The following is a 21,104-nucleotide window of genomic DNA, read 5'->3' on the forward strand; positions in this document are numbered from 1 at the left end:
GGAAGTGATACACCTCACTTCCACTACATTTCATTGGCCAAAGCAAGTCACATGATCACACTTGACTTCAAGGGGGCATGGAAGTATAATCCTCCAGTTTGCTTAGAAGCCACAGAGAAGCAGATGCTGGAAATGCCTACCACAAGTAGAAGAATGGATGAGCTTGTGTTGGAAACATCTTTCCTCCCTTTTCGCACTGTTTCACTGACAGTCTCACCTCCTTCCTGCCCATCCAGGGCATTACCTCACCTGTAATTGCTGACAACCAATGTTCTCCTTCTCTTCTCTCCTCCATACCCCAAAGATGCACGTCACAGCTAAAACCACTTGCTGGGAACTTACTCAAGCAGTCTGCCCAGACTAGCATCTCCTGATCCCTGTCTGAATGTACCAGCTCCAAGTGAAGTACTTTGCACCTTACCTGAGAACTCTCTCTCAGAAGAGGACAGACATTATGAGTGTCTATTTTAATGGTAGCAGTAGAGCTTCCAGTAGATATTTTATTTTTAAAAAATATTATGGATTGCCATGGAGTGCAAGAACCAGAAATTGCTATTTTTGGTATATTGTTTCGCAGGTCAATTTAAAGCTGACCTTGGGGTTCCTGGCTGGCTCAGTAGGTAGAGTGTGTGACTCTTGATCTCAGGGTCATGAGTGTGAGCCCCATGTTGGGTGTAGGCATTACTTAAAAAAATAAATATTTTTTAAAAAAAAGAGCTGACCTTGAGCAGACAGGGGACCTTCAGTGACCTTTGATTCTGTGTGAGATCTTCATCCCCTTGAAGTTGGCAAAATAAGAAGCCAGACCCAGACCACTGAAGCTAGCCCCTAATGAACCGCTTGTGTGTATGTCTTGGGTGTTCTCCATGGCCATGGTCCTGAGTCCATGACCTTGTCCTCACACACTTATAGGACCATCCATAGCATGAATTGATATGAATTGTTTTTTCCTCATCTTCCTCCACTACTGTGTAGGTAAGACATTCTGTTCTGTGGATATAGGTTTAAATATCCTCTGTTTACATCACAGGTTTAAACTGGACCCACCCAAGGCTCAGCTCTGAAGCTCAAATTTAAACTGAATGGCTTTATATAATTCAACAACATTTTTAACACATAGACATATAAAGCTTTAGAACTAGCACTTCTGTTTTAGTCTCTCTCATTACTGAGTGAGACACAAAAAGGTATTTAGCACAGAGCTAAGTTGTAACTTTCTTCCTTCCTGGATTCTGGCTGGTATAGTTTAATTTCTTCCCTATCAAAATGTATTATCCTATATGGGTAATAAAATGATTGTGAGAGACTTGTACAATGAAGAATTTACTAGACAGGCTTCCCAGATTGGCTCTATAAATCCATTATAGAAAACTTTTCATGTAGTCTGCCTTCTTGCTTCTTTCTTCTTTAGGGATTACTTTGGCTTTGGGGGGATTTGAGAGGAATGGGTAATGACTGTGACTTAGCAGCTCTGGAGCTGTGAGCCTACCTTCAGCCTTAGCCACGTCTCCAGTGCTTTGAGTGGCATCAGTACCTCAGCTGATAATTCTGTCTTTTTTCTCTCCCTCCCTTCCTCCTTCTCTTCTCTTTTCTCAGATCCAGGGGTTATAATTAAGGGCAGAACTGCCTGACTATTTCAGATAAGACTTCACTGAGTGACTCTCCAACCTACGATATACCCTACAGTTTAACAGGCTGAGAAATTAGATTGTATCAGTTGAGTCAGGGTTAATCAGGCCCACAATAATCATCAGACTCTAATTAAAGGACTTTGCCTTTTTCACTACTGTATCCCCAGTCGCTAGCCTGGTGCAGCAGATACTCAGTAAATAGTTGCTGAATGAAAACCAGTATTAACCAGATTTACAAGATTTTGAGTTAAAAAACAGTGTGAATTCGTAATTTTATTAATTATAAGGGACATAACTGCTTCGAGTAACCTATAGTAGTCACTTTGTTCAAGGTACTTCTGTACAATAGGTCTACCCATTCAGGAGACAAATCATGGTTCAGAAAAACCCTTTATAGAAAGGTAGAAAAAGGAATTTCAAGGAATTCCAGAGTTACCGAAGGAATTAGAACAACAAACTAATATATTAGTATTCTTTTAAGATATTTATTTATTTATTCATTCATTCATTCATTCATTCATTTATTCATTTATTTATTTATTTGAGAGAGAGAGAGAGAAAGAGAATGAGAATGGCCAGGGTAGAAGGGCAGAGGGAGAGGGAGAAGCAGCTTCCCTGCTGAGCAGGGAGCCGAACGCAGGGCTCAATCCTAGGACTCTGGGAGCTTGACCTGAGCCAAAGGCAGACGTTTAATGGACTGAGCCACCCAGGTCCCCCTATATTATTACTATTATTATTATTATTATTTTAATATTTTATTTATTTATCCTGAGAGACACAGAGAGAGGCAGAGACACAGGGAGAGGGAGAAGCAGACGCCCTGTGGGGAGCCTGTTGCAGGACTCGATCCCAGGACCCTGGGATCATGACCTGAGCCAAAGGCAGACTCTCAACCACTGAGCCACCCAGGTGCCCCTATTATTATTTTTTTTTTAAGATTTTATTTATTTATTCATGAGAGACACAGAAAGAGAGAGAGAGAGGCAGAGACACAGGCAGAGGGAGAAGCAGGCTCCATGCAGGAAGCCCAATGTGGGACTCGATCCTGAGTCTCCAGGATCAGGCCCTGGACTGAAGGCGGCACTAAACTGCTGAGCCACCTGGGCTGCCCCTATTAGTATTATTATTAACTCAATTTTTATTTCTGTCTAAAGAAGAGATATGGGCTATGTAGAATAAAATCATCCTCTCTCTTTTTTTAATACAGATAATCTATAAAATGTGGAACATCTATAGTTGCTTATATCACTTGAAAATATTCTGAGCATTGCTTAGTCAAAACCCAATGCCTGCAGCCTGGTGATGGGATTCACCAGCATGTTACAAAGGAGCTCACTAAGGTAACAACAGACTGACGAGTAATGCTGGTAATGGTATTTTCTGCCATTGGTGCAGTTGAGCTGTAGGCTACTCCAGTCCTACTCTGGAGAGATTTCAGAAGTATAAATTCATTCTAATTACATCTCAGTGTTCCATTTTCCACAATGACTCAGTATACCATAAAATACCATGAAATGTTACTGCTGGATTACTAACACCAAATAAAATAAGCTATCCAAGGCAAGGGGTACAGCTTATTCATGAAAGATGTTTCCTTGAACATTTCTCTGAATCCTCCTATTAGAAGTCACTACCTTTTATCTGTATATAAAAGGTATATACAGATCAATGTCAGGCTTAAAGACTCTAACTTCAGACAGTAACCGATAAGGATAGGGGGCTTCCATGAGGGTGGCTCTGATCCAAATTAGTAATACGGTAATGGTCCAGAGGATTATAGGTGGGACTCTGAAAATTATGTGATTAGAGGAATCTTGGGGAGTCCACTAACACACTGCGAACCTTTCTTTTTTACTTCAGTAAGTTGGGATATCAAGCGGGATCTTGCCCCTTGCCTTTTCTGATTTCCAGAATCAGACAAATAGCCCACTACAACTACACCAGAGAAAGCATGATGTGGGCTGGCTCTTAGAAGCCCACATCTCTGACCTGGCTCAGAGGAAGGCCACTCAATATGTAGCTAGCCATGGTTGACCCATGAGGACTCTAACAAATGTCATGAATATTAACTTTGTAAGTTTAAGAGAAAGTACTTAAAAAAAAAAAAAAACTCTACACAACAACAAATAAAAACCTCCTTTGTCCATTAAAGAGATTATTGGTAAACCCCTTGGTGTGCTTATGGACCATTTCCTCTTCTTGCTTCATTTAACCTTTGGACACAGTCTCACTGGGAAGTGATTCAGATTCACATTCCTCTAAATCTTCTGGACTCTCTGACCCCACCATACTCTGAAAGAGAAGCCTGAGTCTACTTCTTCCCCACGGCAAAGAATTGACATTCATTTATTTAGCAGTCTCTTACCACATATGTTCAAAGCAGTGAACTTGGCCTTTTGGAGGATAACGAGAAATCCTACACATATACCACCCTCAGATAGTATGAACATTATTTCATTGTTGGTGTGATACCTTAAAAACCAAAACACAAGGGCAGCGGTTTAGTGCCGCCTGCGGCCCAGGGTGTGATCCTGGAGACCCAGGATCGAGTCCCACGTTGGGCTCCCTGCATGGAGCCTGCTTCTCCCTCTTCCTGTGTCTCTGCCTCTCTCTCTCTGCGTGTCTCTATGAATAAATAAAATAAAAAATCTTTAACAAAAAAAACACACACACAAGCCAGATCAGTGATATCCTGAGCCATAGGCACCACTGCTCTCCCCCTAAAGTTTGCAAATTCCACAGATGTCTTTTGGTAAACAAAGATCAGTGTTGTGTACTGTATGACTATGCCACAAACCTTCAGCCTGGGTCCTAGTGTAAAGTGTAGACTCTCTCTCTGATTTGCTAACTACACATAGATTGCCTTGTGAAAGTCTGCAGAGTAGGCTCATTCATCAGTCTCTGCTCCTGTACTCACTATAGGAACCTGGTAGTTGGGATGCCTGGGTGCTCAGTGGTTGAGCGCCTGCCTTTGGCCCAGGGCATGATCCTGGAATCCCAGGATGGAGTCCCACATCGGGCTCCCTGCCTGGAGCCTGCTTCTCTCTCTGCTTACGTCTCTGCCTCTCTCTCGCTCTCTCTGTCTCACATGAATAAATAAAATCTTTAAAAAAATAAATAATAAAATAAAATAAATTTTAAAAAGGAACCTGGTAGTTGTTTCATTTTTATTTTTTATTCAATTTTCTTCCAAAAAGAGGAAATACCATTACAATGTTAAAAATAAATATTTGCATTTCACTCTCCCAAAACACCTTGAACACCTACCAGGAATTTACAGTCTGAGGATGTCAAGGGAAATCACTTTGAGTCTTTGCAGCATCCCCACTATTTCTCATCCCCCAGATCAATGACAGACTGAGAAATTTCCTTACCTGCTTTTTTATTTCCCTTCTGTACTATATTCATGTCTTTTCCTCTCTTGGCCAGAATGCATATAACATGTGAAAACTATCCTCTAAGAACTCCAGGAAAATTATCTACACACCAAACTGGAGAAATTATCCTTCCATTGGAAGACTGTTGGATTCCTGGGATACACTGTCTCACCCAAAATACTACAGTCTGAGTCTCAGCAAAGCATCAACAGAAAAGAATAAGTAAAAGATGACTTTCCTAGGTTCTGAGCCTAAAGACCTGGAAAAATGATGGGTACACTGAAGAAGTGAAAAGGGGAGATGATCAGAGTCAAGAAAGAGATTTTGACCTTATTTTGAACATAGTGAGTTCCAAAGATTAGGCAGACAGTCAAGCCTTTTGTCTAGTCTACCATATATATTTGGGGATTTGCAACTGGAATTTCAGTGGGAAAACATGGCTAGCATTGTAGATTCGGAAGTCTTCAACATAAAATTAGGGTTCCCCAGAAACACAGGCCTTAGGGGAAAACCATAATAGAGAAAAGGAAGAAAAAAGAGATAGGAAGGGTAGGATTTTGGGTTCTTGTGAAAGCTCAGAAAGTTTCACAAGGGTGAAAGTTAACAAGGCAATAAGATAAGGAAGCCCTTGGATTTGACAATCAGGAAGTTAGCAGCAACCCTGGAAAGAAAATTTTCAGTAGAGTAGTAGAGTATAGATAGTTCTGAAAAATAGGCTTTGTTTTGTCCAACCCTCAGCCCCCTTCAGTTTCAACCAATGAAGGAGAAGGAACTAAATCTTTACTCTGTCTTACTGGATTACATATGAGTGGATTGCTTTTCTGATTCATAGAACCTTCTTGACAAAACCTCACTTCTTTTCCATCTGAACATGTGCATTGCCTTTACAAACCTGTTTTCTCATCTTAACTTCAACTTCACGACCCTTTGATCCTTTCATCACCGATACCAGTCTGTATAATGCAGAAAGGCTATAAACCAAGAAGGGTCTGGGGCACCTGGGTGACTCAGTGGTTGAGCATCTGCCTTCAGCTCAGTCATGATCCCGGCATTCTGGGATTAAGTCCCGCATTAGGCTCCCCACAGGAAGCCTGCTTCTCCCTCTGCTTGTGTGTCTGCCTCTCTGTGTCTCTCATGAATAAATAAATAAAATCTTAAAAAAAAAAAAAAACAAGAAGGGTCTACAGAAAACCAACTGGGTTCATTAGAGTGGTGTCTCCTTTGGTGACTTTGAAACTTTCTGGCCCTCCCTTCATCATCTGGGCTTTCTTTCAATAACCAGCTTCTCTGTCAGTGTTGACTTATGCCATCCTTCTACCTCCTACTTGTTTAGACAAAAGAATGCATCCTAAGAAAACATCAGCTGCTCCCATGAAACCCTCTCTTTTGGCTTATCTCTGGGATTCTTGGGCTTCCACAGAAGAATCCCTAGTGTTCTCTTTCTGTTAGACCCTACCCTAGCATCCTCTTTTGTATAAGATTGGATCTGTGAGCCTTCATGATGCTCTACCAATCTCTGGGGTCTTATAGCTGACCTCGGGCTGGTTTTGATGTTAAAATGAACATCTGCTTAGTTTCATCTAAAAGAAGCATGTCATAAAGGATACAGTGGACTTTTGCACTCTTCTCCATTTGCTGCCAATCATAATCTGGCAAGTAGAATTACTGTCATTTGGCACTGCAGTATAGCTTTAAAAGGAAGGGGCAGGGGGTGAGGGAGAAGGAGGAATGGAGAAGGGATCTGGAAGGAGAAAGAGAAGAAAAAAGTAGAAGCATTTTTGTGAAATTAGAGGCAATGCAGAGACACAGTTAACTGCAGCTAATGTATTTTTAATAAGGATCCATGCCAACTCACCACTGCTCCATGAGTTGACTATAAATCCTTCAGTACTTTATTTTTTTTAATAAATCCTTTAGTACTTTTATTATTATGTGTTCTTATTAACTTAAATATACATAATATTTATTCATTGTTCACTGTTTTCACATTTCAAATTTCAACTCCTGTGTTTAACCAGCTCAGACCTCAGGAAACCAAGACAGAATCTAGAAGACTATGAGGCCTAGAGCTGCCCCCACCCCCAGACATCTTCCAAATATGCAGAATGTGTGAGAGTTTATCCTTGGGCCTCTTGAGGGTCCCAAGCTATCCTGAGGCTATGGGTGACCTGCCCTTGCTTTTCCACCTGGGAAAACAAGACCAGGTTTCTCATCCTCAGTACTGTGGAATTGTGGGCCACATAACTCTTTGGGGGGCCAGTGGGGGACTGACCTATGCATTGTAGGGTATTTAGTAGCACCCTTGACCTCTATATTCCAATGCTTGCCCCTGTCCCCCCAGCAGGTCCTAGCAGATGAAACTACCCCCAGTTAGGAAGCACTGCCCTGAGCCCAGAAACCTTTCCTCCATAACACCAGCCTGAGCCCCCAAGGCATTCTCAGAATCCCTGAGTCTGAGGTTTAGATACAGACTGAATGGTGAGCCATTTCCAGACATTTTCCCTGAAAATCACTCCTCTATCCATGTTTCCTGCCAGCACTCTGTGTCCACACTCTCTCCAGACTTCTCCACGTACTTGCTTTTTTTTTTTTCTCCAAAGATCTGCTTGTGTCTCTCCTTCCAGTTCCTACTGCCTTTTTTCTTTGTAGCTTCCATCCTCTGTCACCTGGTCTGTTGGAAGAGCCTCCACTTGGGGCTCCTTGTGTCCTGTCTCTTGCTCAGTCCCTCTGTCATGTTGCCCCAGAGCCGGAATCCTAAGCACACATTGTACTGGCCACACCATTCTCTCCTCAGGAACCTTCCCCTAGCTCCCTGTGCCACCAGCCCCCAGGAGGGCACAACAAGCATTTTACTAAAGGTTTAGATGGTAAATATTTTAGGCTTGGTAAACCAAACCAGAGGTGTTATGTAGGTACTTATATAACCACTTAAAACATAACCATTTCAAAATGTGAAAACCATTCTTAGCTCATGGACTGTAAAAAACAGGTGGTGGTGAGCTGGATTTGGCCATGGGCTGCAGTTTGCCCATCTCTGGCCTAGTAAATAAACTAGGTGACTATTTATTTAAGGCCCTGGATGATGGTAGTTCACACTCGTCTTTCCTACTATGTGTCCTCACATTCCCCACCTGCTAGCCACCCCTACCCGCCGCCCCCAGCAGCCCCCGCTCCTTACCCGTGTGCAGCTTCCTCTCCCAGGCCAGCCCCCAGTGTTCATGCCCTTTCCTCCCTCACCTGGATTGCCCTTCCCCAGCCTTGTCTGCCGATTGAAATTATACCCCTCAGGATACTCTCAGATGCCACCTCTTCTATGAAACCTTACCCCAGTCCAGAAGGTCAGAGTTTCACTCTCTCGCTTCTATGCTTTTCCTTTGTGTCTCCACTAATGCACGGATTTCACCCTCCTTTGTATGCTAATTGCATACATGCCTAACCTGCCCAGGGGACTGTGAGCCTGCTGGGAGTGGAGACTTTGCCCCTTGGTAACCCCCAGCACCTTTCAAAGTAGAATAATAACAGGTAGTATTCTATTGAGACTGTGTGTGAGGCATTTTATGTTCACCCACACCAACTTGTAAAGGTAATATCTCCATTTTCCATACGAAGAATCTGAGATGCGGAGAGTTTAAGTATCCAAGACTACTAGTAAATGGCAAAGCTGGCATCCAAACTAGATGTACCTAACTGCAGAACTGGACTCTAACCACTGTATTATGTACAACAGGGACGCAGCAAAGAATGGTGGTGTTGAATGGGGTGCCATACCTCACCATACAAGTTTTGCATACCTGTAAGTAGCATTTAAATTCGACTCATTGAATTTTAAAATATCACTGATAGGTGCTGGCTGCCTGCCTGATCATTGATTTAGCTGTCTGAATAAGGACTGTGCTCTCCTGGCAGTCTGTTCTCTTTTTGTTTCTAATAATGCAATCTGAATATTTAGTATTCATTTTAAAGGGATTTCCCGCTAAGTGAGGTCCCTGATCAAGAACTGGCTTTAAAATCCTTCAATGAGGGACACCTGGGTGGCTCAGTGGTTGAGCATCTGCCTTGGGCTCAGGGCGTGATCCCAGGGTCCTGGAATCAAGTGCTACATCAGGCTCCCCGCAGGGAGCCTGCTTCTCCCTCTGCCTGTGTCTCTGCCTCTCTCTGTGTGTGTCTCCCATGAATAAATAAATAAAATATTTTTAAAAATAAATAATAATAAAAAAATAAAATCCTTCAATGAGAATTAATGGAATACCATTTTCAAGTAGAGCTGGACAAACTAGGAGAAACAAACAGAATGAGGGTAATCTAGTCTTAGAATTTATGAGCTTCCCTATCTGAAAGTTTAAATTTCAACTTCTTTTGATCTTTGGGTTTATGGTGAGTTTTAGCAGGCCATTCTTTGTCTCTGGAACTTAATATGTGTTCCTCCTTCTACTAAGAAAGATGGCTAAACACTTGCCCCTTACACAGTGAAACCTTGAGGGAAGCTTCATCTTCTGCATAATTTAGTTTGGCTTGAATAGGGACAGAACCATGAAGACTGAGAACCATCACCTTCTACTCATTGCCCGTACTATAATCATAAATATCCAGCGGTGCTCCAGTCTCTGTTTCCTGTCTACAGCAGCTTACCGCACGGGCCACCACAGTGAGTAACAGGCTCTGTGTAAGCCCTGAGTTTCCTCAAATGATGTGAGAACAGTGCCAGCCCTCTGTAGAGGGACCTCGTGGCAGACTTTTGGTGGCCCCATCCTGTCCTCCAGCAGACCTACATATGTGTGTGTTCGTGGTATTCATGGTGGAAAGAAAAGAGACACATCTTAAAACTCTTCAGCTCTTCTCTCTCGTGTTTAGAAGCAAAATTTACCTTTAAAACGTACAGCGCACTTAAGCTTGCAGGTAGGCACCTTTGCTAATATAGGAAGGTCTCTGGGCATATTCTTTCTGTAGCTGTTTCATCCCAGAGGGAACCACAGCCTACTTCGTTGCTCACTGCCATGTGGTTGTCTTTCTCATCTCCTCTACCTCATTCTCTGTCTGCCCACTCTCATCCCTGGTGCTGACTGCCAGCAGCCTGAACTGATGCTGGGTCAGGCCATTACTTCCAAGCCTGCAGCCTGATGGGCAGTGTGACCACCTCTCTCCTTTTACTTCCACGTTTCATGACATGGCTGCATTTTCCTAGCAGAGCCACCAATACCAGTTCAAAACAGTATGTGGGATTTGTTTTTACCATTTCTTGAAGGAAAAAAAATCCGTGCAAAGTCCATTCTTTATATATCCCATTTCTCTGTACAGTCAGGGTTGCCTCACCTAAATTTCAGATTCACGGCTCCTTTCTCTCAGGGTTGTTTTTTTTGTTTGTTTGTTTTTGTTTTTGTTTTTTTTGCATTTTGTTGTTGTTTTTCTGAGAGGGCCTTTGAAAATCGGCAGCAAAGAGGCCAGTTTGTTTAATTTAAATACACTGCAGCAAAATGAAGGTAATTGTCCACAAAGGCCATCTGCTACCTGGCAGGTGTCCATGAGTCAGAGAGAGAGATGGAGACTAAAGTGTCTCCTTCTGTTACCATGATAACAGCTTAGCTCAGACTTGCAGTTGAGGCTGTGTGTGCAGAGGATACAGTTATCAATGCTCCATAGAGGGTATTAACTCAACATCAGGCTTTGTGCCACTTTGGGCTTGATTACCTGACTGTAACATGTACTAAGGAGATATGAAAAAAATTCTTATCTGTCCCATGAAGAAAAAAAAGCGAAGGAAATAGTATTTATGGAGCCCCTACTGTGTGCCAAGCACCATGCTGGGGATGTCTAAACACAGCTGAGTGTGGTACAAATAATTCCCCTGCTAAAGACAGTGCCTTTCTCCCTCTGTGGCCGGCTCTCCCTGCCACGGCCTGTGAGCTCCTGTCTCTGCTTGCAGTGTCCTCACGTCACCTTCCCTGGCATTCTCTGCACCTCCTTTGGCTCCAGTATTCGATCTGTGTCACAGACAAGAGACTAAGTAGTAATCACTGTACTCTCCTTTCTCACATTTCTCACTCTTATTGGAAATTAATTGTTCTGTTGAGGATCATGGTTAGCTTCAGTTGTGAGAGGTCTCAACCGATCCGTGTTCCTTCTGGCCTCAGCAACACGATGCTATGCTTTGGACTCTCCTGGCAGTTTGAGGCAATTAGAAGACCCAGGTACCAGTCTTAGCCTTTCTGCTCATTTATTTGGAACCCTGTGACCTCTCTAGGCCTCAGTCTCTTCAAATGTAAAATGAATGTTAGATTTAAAAAGAGGCTATTTTCTTGGGGTGATGAACATTCTGAAATTATAAGCATAATTTCTGAATCTCTTTCTTGGAATGTGATACCTAACTTTCTCAGGTTCTCAGAGTCTTTGCTGATTTAGAAGTGAAGAACCAGCAGACCAAAGAGCTTCTCAGACTGTAAATTTCTCCAGCTCTGTATTTCCAGCAGAATTGTTTCCAACTACAAGGGACCTCTGTATTCAGAGAACCTGAGCTACAGGGCATTTATTGTGTTCAGTTATTGGTGACTGGCCCATGCTGCATTCATTCAAGCCTTTGTTATAGGTTGTATCACCACAAGATCCCACTGTCTTTTGCATCAGGAAACCATGAAACACCAAGTAGCAGTTTGCAGACCTTCATAGCTTCCCCAGGCAGCTCAAACCAGTGGTGCAAGATTGTTTTATACTTTCATTGGACAGCTTATCCCCACCCCCTGGAGCTATCTGACAAATTCCTCCAACTTTACTGATTTCTGTGTGATTCAGGTTCCCCATGACCCCCATGTTCCGACTGTAATGCTGCCCCCAGTGTCCTCCCATGTCATTTATTCTAGATTGGTTTTATAGCAAGTGGAGTGCTTGGCATTCTTCATGGGGAGATCCTGCCCACCTGAATGTAAAATCCAATCTGTGCTTTTGAGACCAGGTGAAATTTCACATTGCATTGCTCCAGCTTGATTTTTAGTGTATCTGTCTGGCCCAGACCTGTTGAGAGGGCAGAGAATGGACAGACTCTAACCAGGACCATAGGTGACTGTCAGCATCCCGAGTGCTGCTCTGCACTCCAAGCATACTCCAGCTTGTGGTCATGTAACTAGAAGGGCCTTATCGAAACTGCCTCTGTCTTGAGCTAGTCCTGTCCTCGTTACAGTCACCTGCTCCCTGTACCTCTTCATAGGCTTCATTTGCATGAGCCTAAATGGGCAGCATCTTTGGTACTGACTTCACTCGTGAGAAAGGGAAGTCAGATAGAGAACATGCCATTCTGTGACCCTGAGACTGTTGCTGAGAGCCCTCAGAGGATCCTTCACAGACAGCTCGATTCTGACCAAAGCAAAGCCGTGATGACTTGACACTTACTTCCGAGATGAGGTAACTTGGCAAAAAGTCATGGAATCATAGAATTTTAAATCTGAAAAATACTTCAGAGATCATCTACTTGATGTCACTCAGTTTGCAAAAGAGAAGACTGTGCCCCGGAAAAATTAAAATGCACGTGCTATACCATCCAAAGAAAATCTCAGGTCTCCCAATTTCTAAGCCATGCCCTTCCCGCTGAACCACACTCTCTTTACGTGTCCACTCCAAAGCAGTAGAGAGTGCTAGGATTCCATCTCAGAGCCTGCAGCTCTCCCTCCTCTTCCAAGTCATTGAATTTACAGCAGAGAAATCATCTCCAGGGCCTGTGATTATTGACAAAGCTATGATTATTGTCCAGCGTCAGGACAAGCTCATTTACTCAGGAACTTAGGCATGTTCTCTGATCAGGTAAAATGTTTTTTGATTATATATTCTTACCTTTATTCTAATCCACAGCCCTCTTTCCCTGGGTCTCTGGCCTTTCAGGAGGGCCTCTGGGCTGGGACTCTCATATTCCAAAACCCTCCCTTCTATTCCTTCTCAATCAAATGTCCTTCAGATGAAACTGCCCCAGTAATGGATGAAGAAAATCAGCCTGAGCATATGAGTTACCTATTGTTGTACAACGTACCCCGAAACCCAGTGGCTTTGTAGAACAAATATTTATTATCTCACAGCTTCTCTGGGCCTAGAGTCTAGCTGAAGGCGAGCTGAGGGTCAGGGTCTCTTACAAGGCTACAGGTATCTCTAGGCTCAGCAGCTCACATGGTTGTTGGCACAATTCTTCATGGACTGCTGGACTGAGGTCCATCATTCAACTGGTGGCTGGCAGCTGCTTCGGTTTCTTGTCATGTGGACCTCTCCACAGGGCAGCTCACAAGATGGCACTGGCTTCATTAGACTGAACAAGCAAAAAGGAAAGAGTATATGGGCAAGACATAAGTCACAGTCTTTGATAAGCTAATCTCAGAAGTGACATCCCATTCACACGACTCCAGAGCAACAGTCACTGCTGCGCCCAGCATGTATTCACGAGGGAGGGGATTACACAGGAGTGTGACAACAGGGGACAAGGTCATTGGAGGCCGCCTCAGAGGTCTGCCCACTGCATTTACTCATCTAGTTAAGTATCTCACACAAAGCTTTATCGATGACTGATAGATTTAGTGCTCCCTGGAGATTATTGCCTGCTCTGGCTACGTTCCCACTTTCCATTACAGAAGAAAAGGGATCAGAAACTTGATACACCTCATTGTCATTTAACAAACATTTATTAAGCATTTACATGTGCTAAGCACAATGGTAAGGAAGATAAAATTTGAGAGGTGAGGTTGATGCTGTTCAGAGTTCTGGGGAGCATCTCAGGAACACTTGATTTGACCCTAGAGGAGGTGACAATGAAGCAAATGCCTAGAGGAGCAGCAGGAGCTAATCTGACCACACTGGGGCAGTCATAGGGCTCCTGATAGAGAGGCCTTCAGGCAAGGGAGAGCGCAGGCCTCCTATAGATTGAAGCAGCTGTCACCCATCACTGACATCTTTGCACCAGCGTATACCTCCTCCAAGACCAACGCTAGTCTGAAGGCTTTCCTGAAGCTGTGGCCTTGGGCCTGATTGAAGTATGTGAATATCGATTGGCTGTGGTTTGTGCCTCTCCCAGGACGGTTGTGATTTATTGACCTACCAGGATGCCAAACCAGTGTTGCTCTGCTGGAGCCAGAATTCACAGAAAGCTCTGGACAGTTCCATCCTCACACTGTTTTAATCCAACGTGGCCCTAAAGCCCAGGGCTGGTACTTGAGATCCGTTGGGGAAAATTGTGCCTTCCTGGCAGTCTTCACCTTTCTCTTTCTACTGCTCTGAACAAAGACAGCTTCTGGAGTCTGTTCTTCATCTTCTCAGAAAGCACATCCTGGGCACTGATCCCAGGAAGAAGGCCTGATTCTTTTCAAGCTGATGGTGGGCAGTAGTTTCATTTCCTGATCCTAGAGCTTCAGCCACGTGTGGCTGGCCACCTCGGGCATCCCTTTGGCCTCATCCCCCATCATAATTTTCCTATTAAAATATTTGCGGAGGTTCAGTTTCATGTTCTTAAAAAGCAACCTAGTCATTTATCTTGGGTCTTGCGACTCTGACATTCAGTCCTCAGGCAGCGGTGCTTGGCCCAGATCTCACTGAGGGAGATTTATTCAATAGTTGCCATGTGCTTGATGCTGGGTCGGCCCTCTGCGGGGATGACAGACAACTGTCACACAGTGAAGTGAGTGAATTGCACAGGCCACATGCTCAGGTAAGCAAAAAAGAAATCTTGAACTGGACTTCATTTCCCTCCTGAGTGCTTGCTGTCTCAGCTGGACAGAGTCTGGGCATTTCCAGGCAAACTCTGAAGCTAGTCATCTCAGATTCTTATCACCCTTCCTGCCCCAGAAATGGGTGCTATGCCTTGGGGAACTAGTGCTGGGCGCTGTGGCATCAGGGAAGGAGTATCCACAGCTCCAACTTGATATATGCTGAGGCTGTTATGTCCTTTGCTTGTGGCCAGGCCTGGTTCTCTCCTCACTCTGCAACTGAAGCAGCTGAACTCATCGGCTTCTCTAGCAGCCAAGGTGCACACATGATCTCAGTGAGGCTTTAACTCTTCCATGACAGAGAGATAACTTGAGGCTCATTGCCTCTGCAGCTGGAAAACCATTGGCTGCTGGAGTGCATGGGGTCCTTCCTTGATGTCCAAGCAAACCAGGCATTGATCTTGAGTCTGTGCCTCTCAGCTCTTAGAGGCCCCAAAAAGGTCCTGGCTTCACCAGTGTCCACCACTTCTGTGATCTCCTGTGTCCCAAATTGTACTGGCTCATAGGACGTTCCTACAAAGCCATGCCACTGCATCACACTTTCTTTTTTTTATTTTTTATTTATTCATGATAGACACACACAGAGAGAGAGAGAGAGAGAGAGAGAGAGAGGCAGAGACACAGGCAGAGGGAGAAGCAGGCTCCATGCAGGGAGCCCGACGTGGGACTCGATCCCAGGTCTCCAGGATCACGCCCTGGGCGCTTAAACCGCTGAGCCACCCAGGCTGCCCTGCATCACACTTTCTTGCTTTTCTACAGATTCTTTTTTTTCTTTTAAAGATTTTATTTATTTGACAGAGAGAGCACAAGCAGGCGGAGTAGAAGGCGGAGGGAGTGGGAGAAGCAGGCTCCCCACTGAGCAGAGAGCCCTATGCAGGGCTCGATCCCAGGACCCCGGGATCATGACCTGAGCCGAAGGCAGACACTTAACCAACTAAGCCACCCAGGCACCCCTCTACAGACTCTCTTACCTCTTTCCTAGCTTCATTGTCTCGTTTGGGTTGAGGCTAGGACTGCTAGATCTGGCTGTTTGTTCATAAGCACTTTCCAAACCAGAGTGAATTTTATACTTTATTATTTGCCCCCTCTCCCCCTAAAAATGGCCAAAAAAGTAGAGAATGATGGTGAGTATAGGATAAAGGTGGAGGTGGTTCCCTAAAATGCAATGATTAATACATGATAACATTATCTAACCAAAACAGGATTCCTGAGATATTGGGGAAAAAAAACACATACCCTAAAAAAAAATAAATAGTAATAAATATTTTATAAGCACTGGCAGAAATAAAATATTTCACAAAATAGAATGTGTTTGTCAGTGGGAAATATTGTGAAGTTAAACAATAGCAAAAATAGCAAAAAGATTTCATAATATTCCACTGTATGGATAAACCACATTCTGTTAATTCATCCACCAATCAACTTTTGGTTATTTCCACTTTTGGCCTATTAAACTGTAGCCAATGGACATTTGTGTACAAGTTTTGGGTAGGCATATGTTTTCATTTCTCTTGGGCAGGTAAGAGTCAGGTTGCTGGGTTATATGGTAAGCTTATGTTTACCATTTTAAGAAACTGCCAAAGTTTTCCAGAGTGGTTGTACCATGTTACAGTCCCATCAGCAGTTTATTTATTTTTTTAAAAAAAGATTATATTTATTTATTTATGACAAACAGAGAGAGAGAAAGAGAGAGGCAGAGACACAGGCAGAAGGAGAAGCAGGCTCCACGCAGGGAGCCCAATGTGGGACTCAATCTCGGGACTCCAGGACCACGCCCTGGGCCGAAGGCAGACACCAAACTGCTGAGCCATCCAGGGATCGCCCCCATCAGCAGTTTACAAGGGTTTCAGTTTTTCCATATCTGTTAGTCTTTTTGATTGTAGCTATTTCAGTAGATAAGTGGTATTTCATTGTAATTTCAGTTTTCATTTCCCTACTGATAACTCATGTTGAGCATTTTTCATGTGACTATGAGCCCATTTGTACAACTTCAATGAAATATCTATTCAAATCTTTTTTTTTTAATTTTTAAAGAGATTTTATTTATTTATTCATGAGAGACACAGAGAGAGAGAGAGAGGCAGAGACACAGGCAGAGGGAGAAGCAGGCTCCATGCAGGGAGCCCGACGTGGGACTCGATCCAGGATCACGCCCTGGGCTGCAGGCGGCGCTAAACCACTGCGCCACTGGGGCTGCCCTATCTATTCAAATCTTTGCCTGTTTTGTAGTTGGGTTGTTTATCTTCTTAATATTCAGCTGCAAGAGTTTTTTATGTGTTCTGGACACAAGTTTGTTTTTTGTTTGTTTAGTTTAGTTCATTTTTTTTTCATTTCCACTTTTTGACACATTAATTTGTAAGATATTTAAAGTGTACATTGGGGTGACCTAATATTACACATACATGGTGAAATGATTCTATCTAGGTAATTAATATATCTATAATCTCACATATTTGTCTTTTTATATGTGTGAGAACATTGAAATTTTACTCTCTTAGCAAATTTCAGATACACTGTAGTGTTCTCAACTATAGTCACCATGTTTTACATCAGATCCTCAGACCTTATTTCTGTTGCAGCTGAAAGTTTGTAGCCTTTTACCATCCTCTCCCTATTTTCCTCAGCCCTCAGCCCCAACTACTTTTCTACTGTTTCTGTGAGTTTGACTCTTTAGTTTCCACATAGAAGTGAGACTGCAGTATTTGTCTTCTCTCTAGCTTATTTCACTTAACATAATGCCCTCAGAGTCCATCCATAATTGTTGCAAACAGCAGGACATTCTTTCTAATGGTTGAATAATATTCCATTGTACATAATACACCACATCTTGTTTGACCATTTATCTGTGATGGGCACTTAACGTTGTTTCCATATCTTAGCTACTGTGCATAATGCAGCAATAAACATAGGAGTGCAGATATTTCTTCTAGATCCTGTTTTCACTTTCTCTTCATCTTTTTTTTTTAATTTTTATTTATTTATGATAGTCACACAGAGAGAGAGAGAGAGAGGCAGAGACACAGGCAGAGGGAGAAGCAGGCTCCATGCGCCGGGAGCCCGACGTGGGATTCGATCCCAGGTCTCCAGGATCGCGCCCCGGGCCAAAGGCAGGCGCCAAACCGCTGCGCCACCCAGGGATCCCTCTTTTCATCTTTTGAAGAACTTCTTATGTTGTTTTCTGTAGTGGCTGCACCAGTTTACCTTCCCACCAGTAGTACACAGGAGTTTCCTTTTCTCCATGTCTCCACCAATATGTGTCTCTTACCTTTTTTATAACCACACCTTTTGGTAACAGGTGTGAAGTGATATCTCATTGTGATTTTGATTTGCATTTCCCTGATGATTCATGATTTTGAGCACCTTTTCACATACATGTTGGCCATTTGTATATCTTCTCTGGAAAAATGCTTGGTTCCTCTGTCCATTTTTTAATTAGATTGTTTTTGTTTTTGCTGTTGGGTTGTATGAACTCATTATCTATTTTGGATATTAATTTCCTTATCATATGTATGATTTACAAATATTTTGTCCCATTTGGTAGGTTGCTTTTCAATGGTTTCCTCACTGTGCAAAAGCTTTTTACTTTTGATGTAGTCCTGCTTGTTTTTGTTTTTGTTGCCTTAGCTTTCGGTGTCAAATTTTAAAAAATCACTGCAAAGACCCACAATTTTTTTTTATCAGATATAATTTACAAATATATTTTCCCAGCCTGTGACTTATCTTTTTATTTTTCTTAGTGGTATCTTTTTGATAATAGTTTTATGGAGATATAATTCACACAGTATCTTTTAAAACCTAAAATGCAGTCGTTTTTACTCTATTCACAGAACTGTGCAACTATCACCACAATCAACTTTAGAACAGTATCACCCTCTGAAAGAATCCCACACCCCCTTGCACTCGCTCCCCATTTCTCCCAGGCCCACAGCCCCAGGCAACCACTAGTCTACTTTCTATCTCTATGGATTTGCCTGTTGTGGACATTTCCTGGAAATGCAATCAGATAATATTCGGTCTTTTGTAACTGGCTTGATTTCTCTTACTACAATATCTTCAGGGTTTCCATGTTATAGCATGTATCCTAACTTCATTCCTTTATTTGCTGAATCCTATTTGGTCGACCCTTGAACAGTGGGGGGGATGTTAGGGGTACTGACCTCCTGCACAGTCACAAATCTGTGGATAACTTTTGACTCCCCCAAAGCTTAACTACTAATAGCCTATAGTTGACCAGTAGCCTTATCCATAAAATAGTCAGTTAACATCTATTTTGTATGTTGTATTACATGTATATGTATTCTTATAATAAAGTGAGCTAGAGAAAAGAAAATGTTGAAGAAAGTCATAAAGAAAATACATTTATAGTGCTGTGCTGTATTTATTTTAAAAATCCACGGGATCCCTGGGTGGCGCAGTGGTTTGGCGCCTGCCTTTGGCCCAGGGCGCGATCCTGGAGACCTGGGATCGAATCCCACGTCGGGCTCCCAGTGCATGGAGCCTGCTTCTCCCTCTGCCTATGTCTCTGCCTCTCTCTCTCTCTCTCTTTCTGTGTGACTATCATAAATAAATAAATAAATAAATCCACATGTAAGTGGACTGTGCAGTTCAAATCCATGTTGTTCAAGGGTCAACTATATTCCACATTTTTATTTAAATCATTCATCAGTTGATGGACACTTGGATTGTTTCCACTTTTCAGCTGTTACATATCATGCTGCAGTGAACACTTGTATACAAATTATTGTGTAGCCCCGTGTTTTCATTTCTCTTGGGTATACACATATAGGAGTAGAATAGCTGGGTCATATAGCACTCAGTGTTTAATCTTTTGAGGAACTGCCAGACTGTTTTCTAAAGCAGTAGAAATGCACCGTTTTCCATTCCTGTCACCAGTACGCCGTGGTTCCATGCTCCACACCCTTGTCAACACTTGTTATTATCTGTCTTTTTTATTGTAGGCATCCCAGTGGGTGTGAAGTGGTGTTTCATTGTGGTTTTGATTTGCATCTCCCTAATGGTTCATGATGTCAAGCATCTTTTCATATGCTTATTGGATATTTGTATGTCTTCTTTGGAGAAATATCTATTTAGGCCCTTTGTCCATTTTTAGATTAGGTCACTTGTCATTTTATTATTGTCAAGAGGTTTTTCTGTATTCTAGATATAAGCCCCTGATCAGATAGATGATATGCAAAAATTTGCTCCCGTTCTGTGAATTGTCTTTTTGCCTTCTTAAAGGTATCTTTTGAAAAAAGTTTTCAATTTTGATGAAATCCAATTTAACATTTTTTTTGTAGCTTGTGCTTTATGTGTTATATCTAAAAAACTATTGCCTAGGGGCCCCCCGGGGGGCTTAGCGGTTGAGCGTCTGCCTTTGGCTCAGGGCGTGGTCCCAGAGCCCCCAGATCGAGTCCCACATCGGGCTTCCTTCATGGAGCCTGCTTCTCCCTGTGTCTGCCTCTCTCTGTGTGTGTGTCTCTCATGAATAAATAAATAATATCTTTTAAAAAATAAAATAAACTATTGCCTAATCTTGTCTTCTAAAAATTGTATGGGTTAGTTCTTTTTTTTCTTTTTAGATTTTATGTATTTATTCATGAGAGACGACAGAGAAAGAGAGGCAGAGACACAGACAGAGGGAGAAGCAGGCTCCATGCAGGAAGCCCGATGTGGGACTCGATCTAGGGACTCTGGGATCACGCACTGAGCCGAATGCAGACACACAACTGCTGAATCACCCAGGTGTCCCTGTATGGGTTAGTTCTTATGTTTAGTATGATCCCTTTTGGGTTAATTTTGGCATATAATGTGAAATAAGGACCTAGGTTTCTATCATTTGTATCATGGGAAGATCTTAGAAAGTATGCTAAGTGATGAAAGCAAATTGCAAAATGATATGGGTGGTCTGATACCATCCATGCAAAATTTAAAAGCATGAATATCATACATTATTCATAGTTATATATGTACACATAAGTAAAAAAATTCACCCCAAGATTTTTATAATCATTGACTCTGAAGGGGTGAGAGGAGGGACTGGGCCTAGACAGGAATGGTGGTCAAAGGGGTCTTCAGACTTATCTGCAATGTTCTTAGGTTGAAGTGAATTTGACAAAATATGGACAGTTATCAGTGTGGATGCTTTATCATGTTATACTTTTTAGCTCTCCGTATATTTTAAATTTCTCAAAATACACATACATGTGCTTGCACAAATCAGAATTAAGAGTCACGGAGAACAAACCATTTCTGTCTAGTGCAGTGCCTATACTGGCTGAAGCATTGAGGTAAGGCTTTGTTCATATAGGCCGTCAGCATGTTTGGAGCAGATTCTGTTGTGTGGGGAGTTTCTGAGCTAGATCCCCAAGAGA

General features: G+C 42.7%; 1 protein-coding gene across 18 annotated transcripts in view; it reads left to right on the forward strand.

Moving 5' to 3' along the window:
• DTNB (dystrobrevin beta) overlaps positions 1-21,104 on the forward strand; it is a 244,948-nt gene that overhangs the window by 213,125 nt on the left and 10,719 nt on the right. The gene's annotated exons all lie outside the window — the stretch shown is intronic.

The sequence above is a fragment of the Canis lupus genome, chromosome 12 (assembly GCF_048164855.1).
Source record: "Canis lupus baileyi chromosome 12, mCanLup2.hap1, whole genome shotgun sequence".
Lineage (NCBI taxonomy): Eukaryota > Metazoa > Chordata > Mammalia > Carnivora > Canidae > Canis > Canis lupus.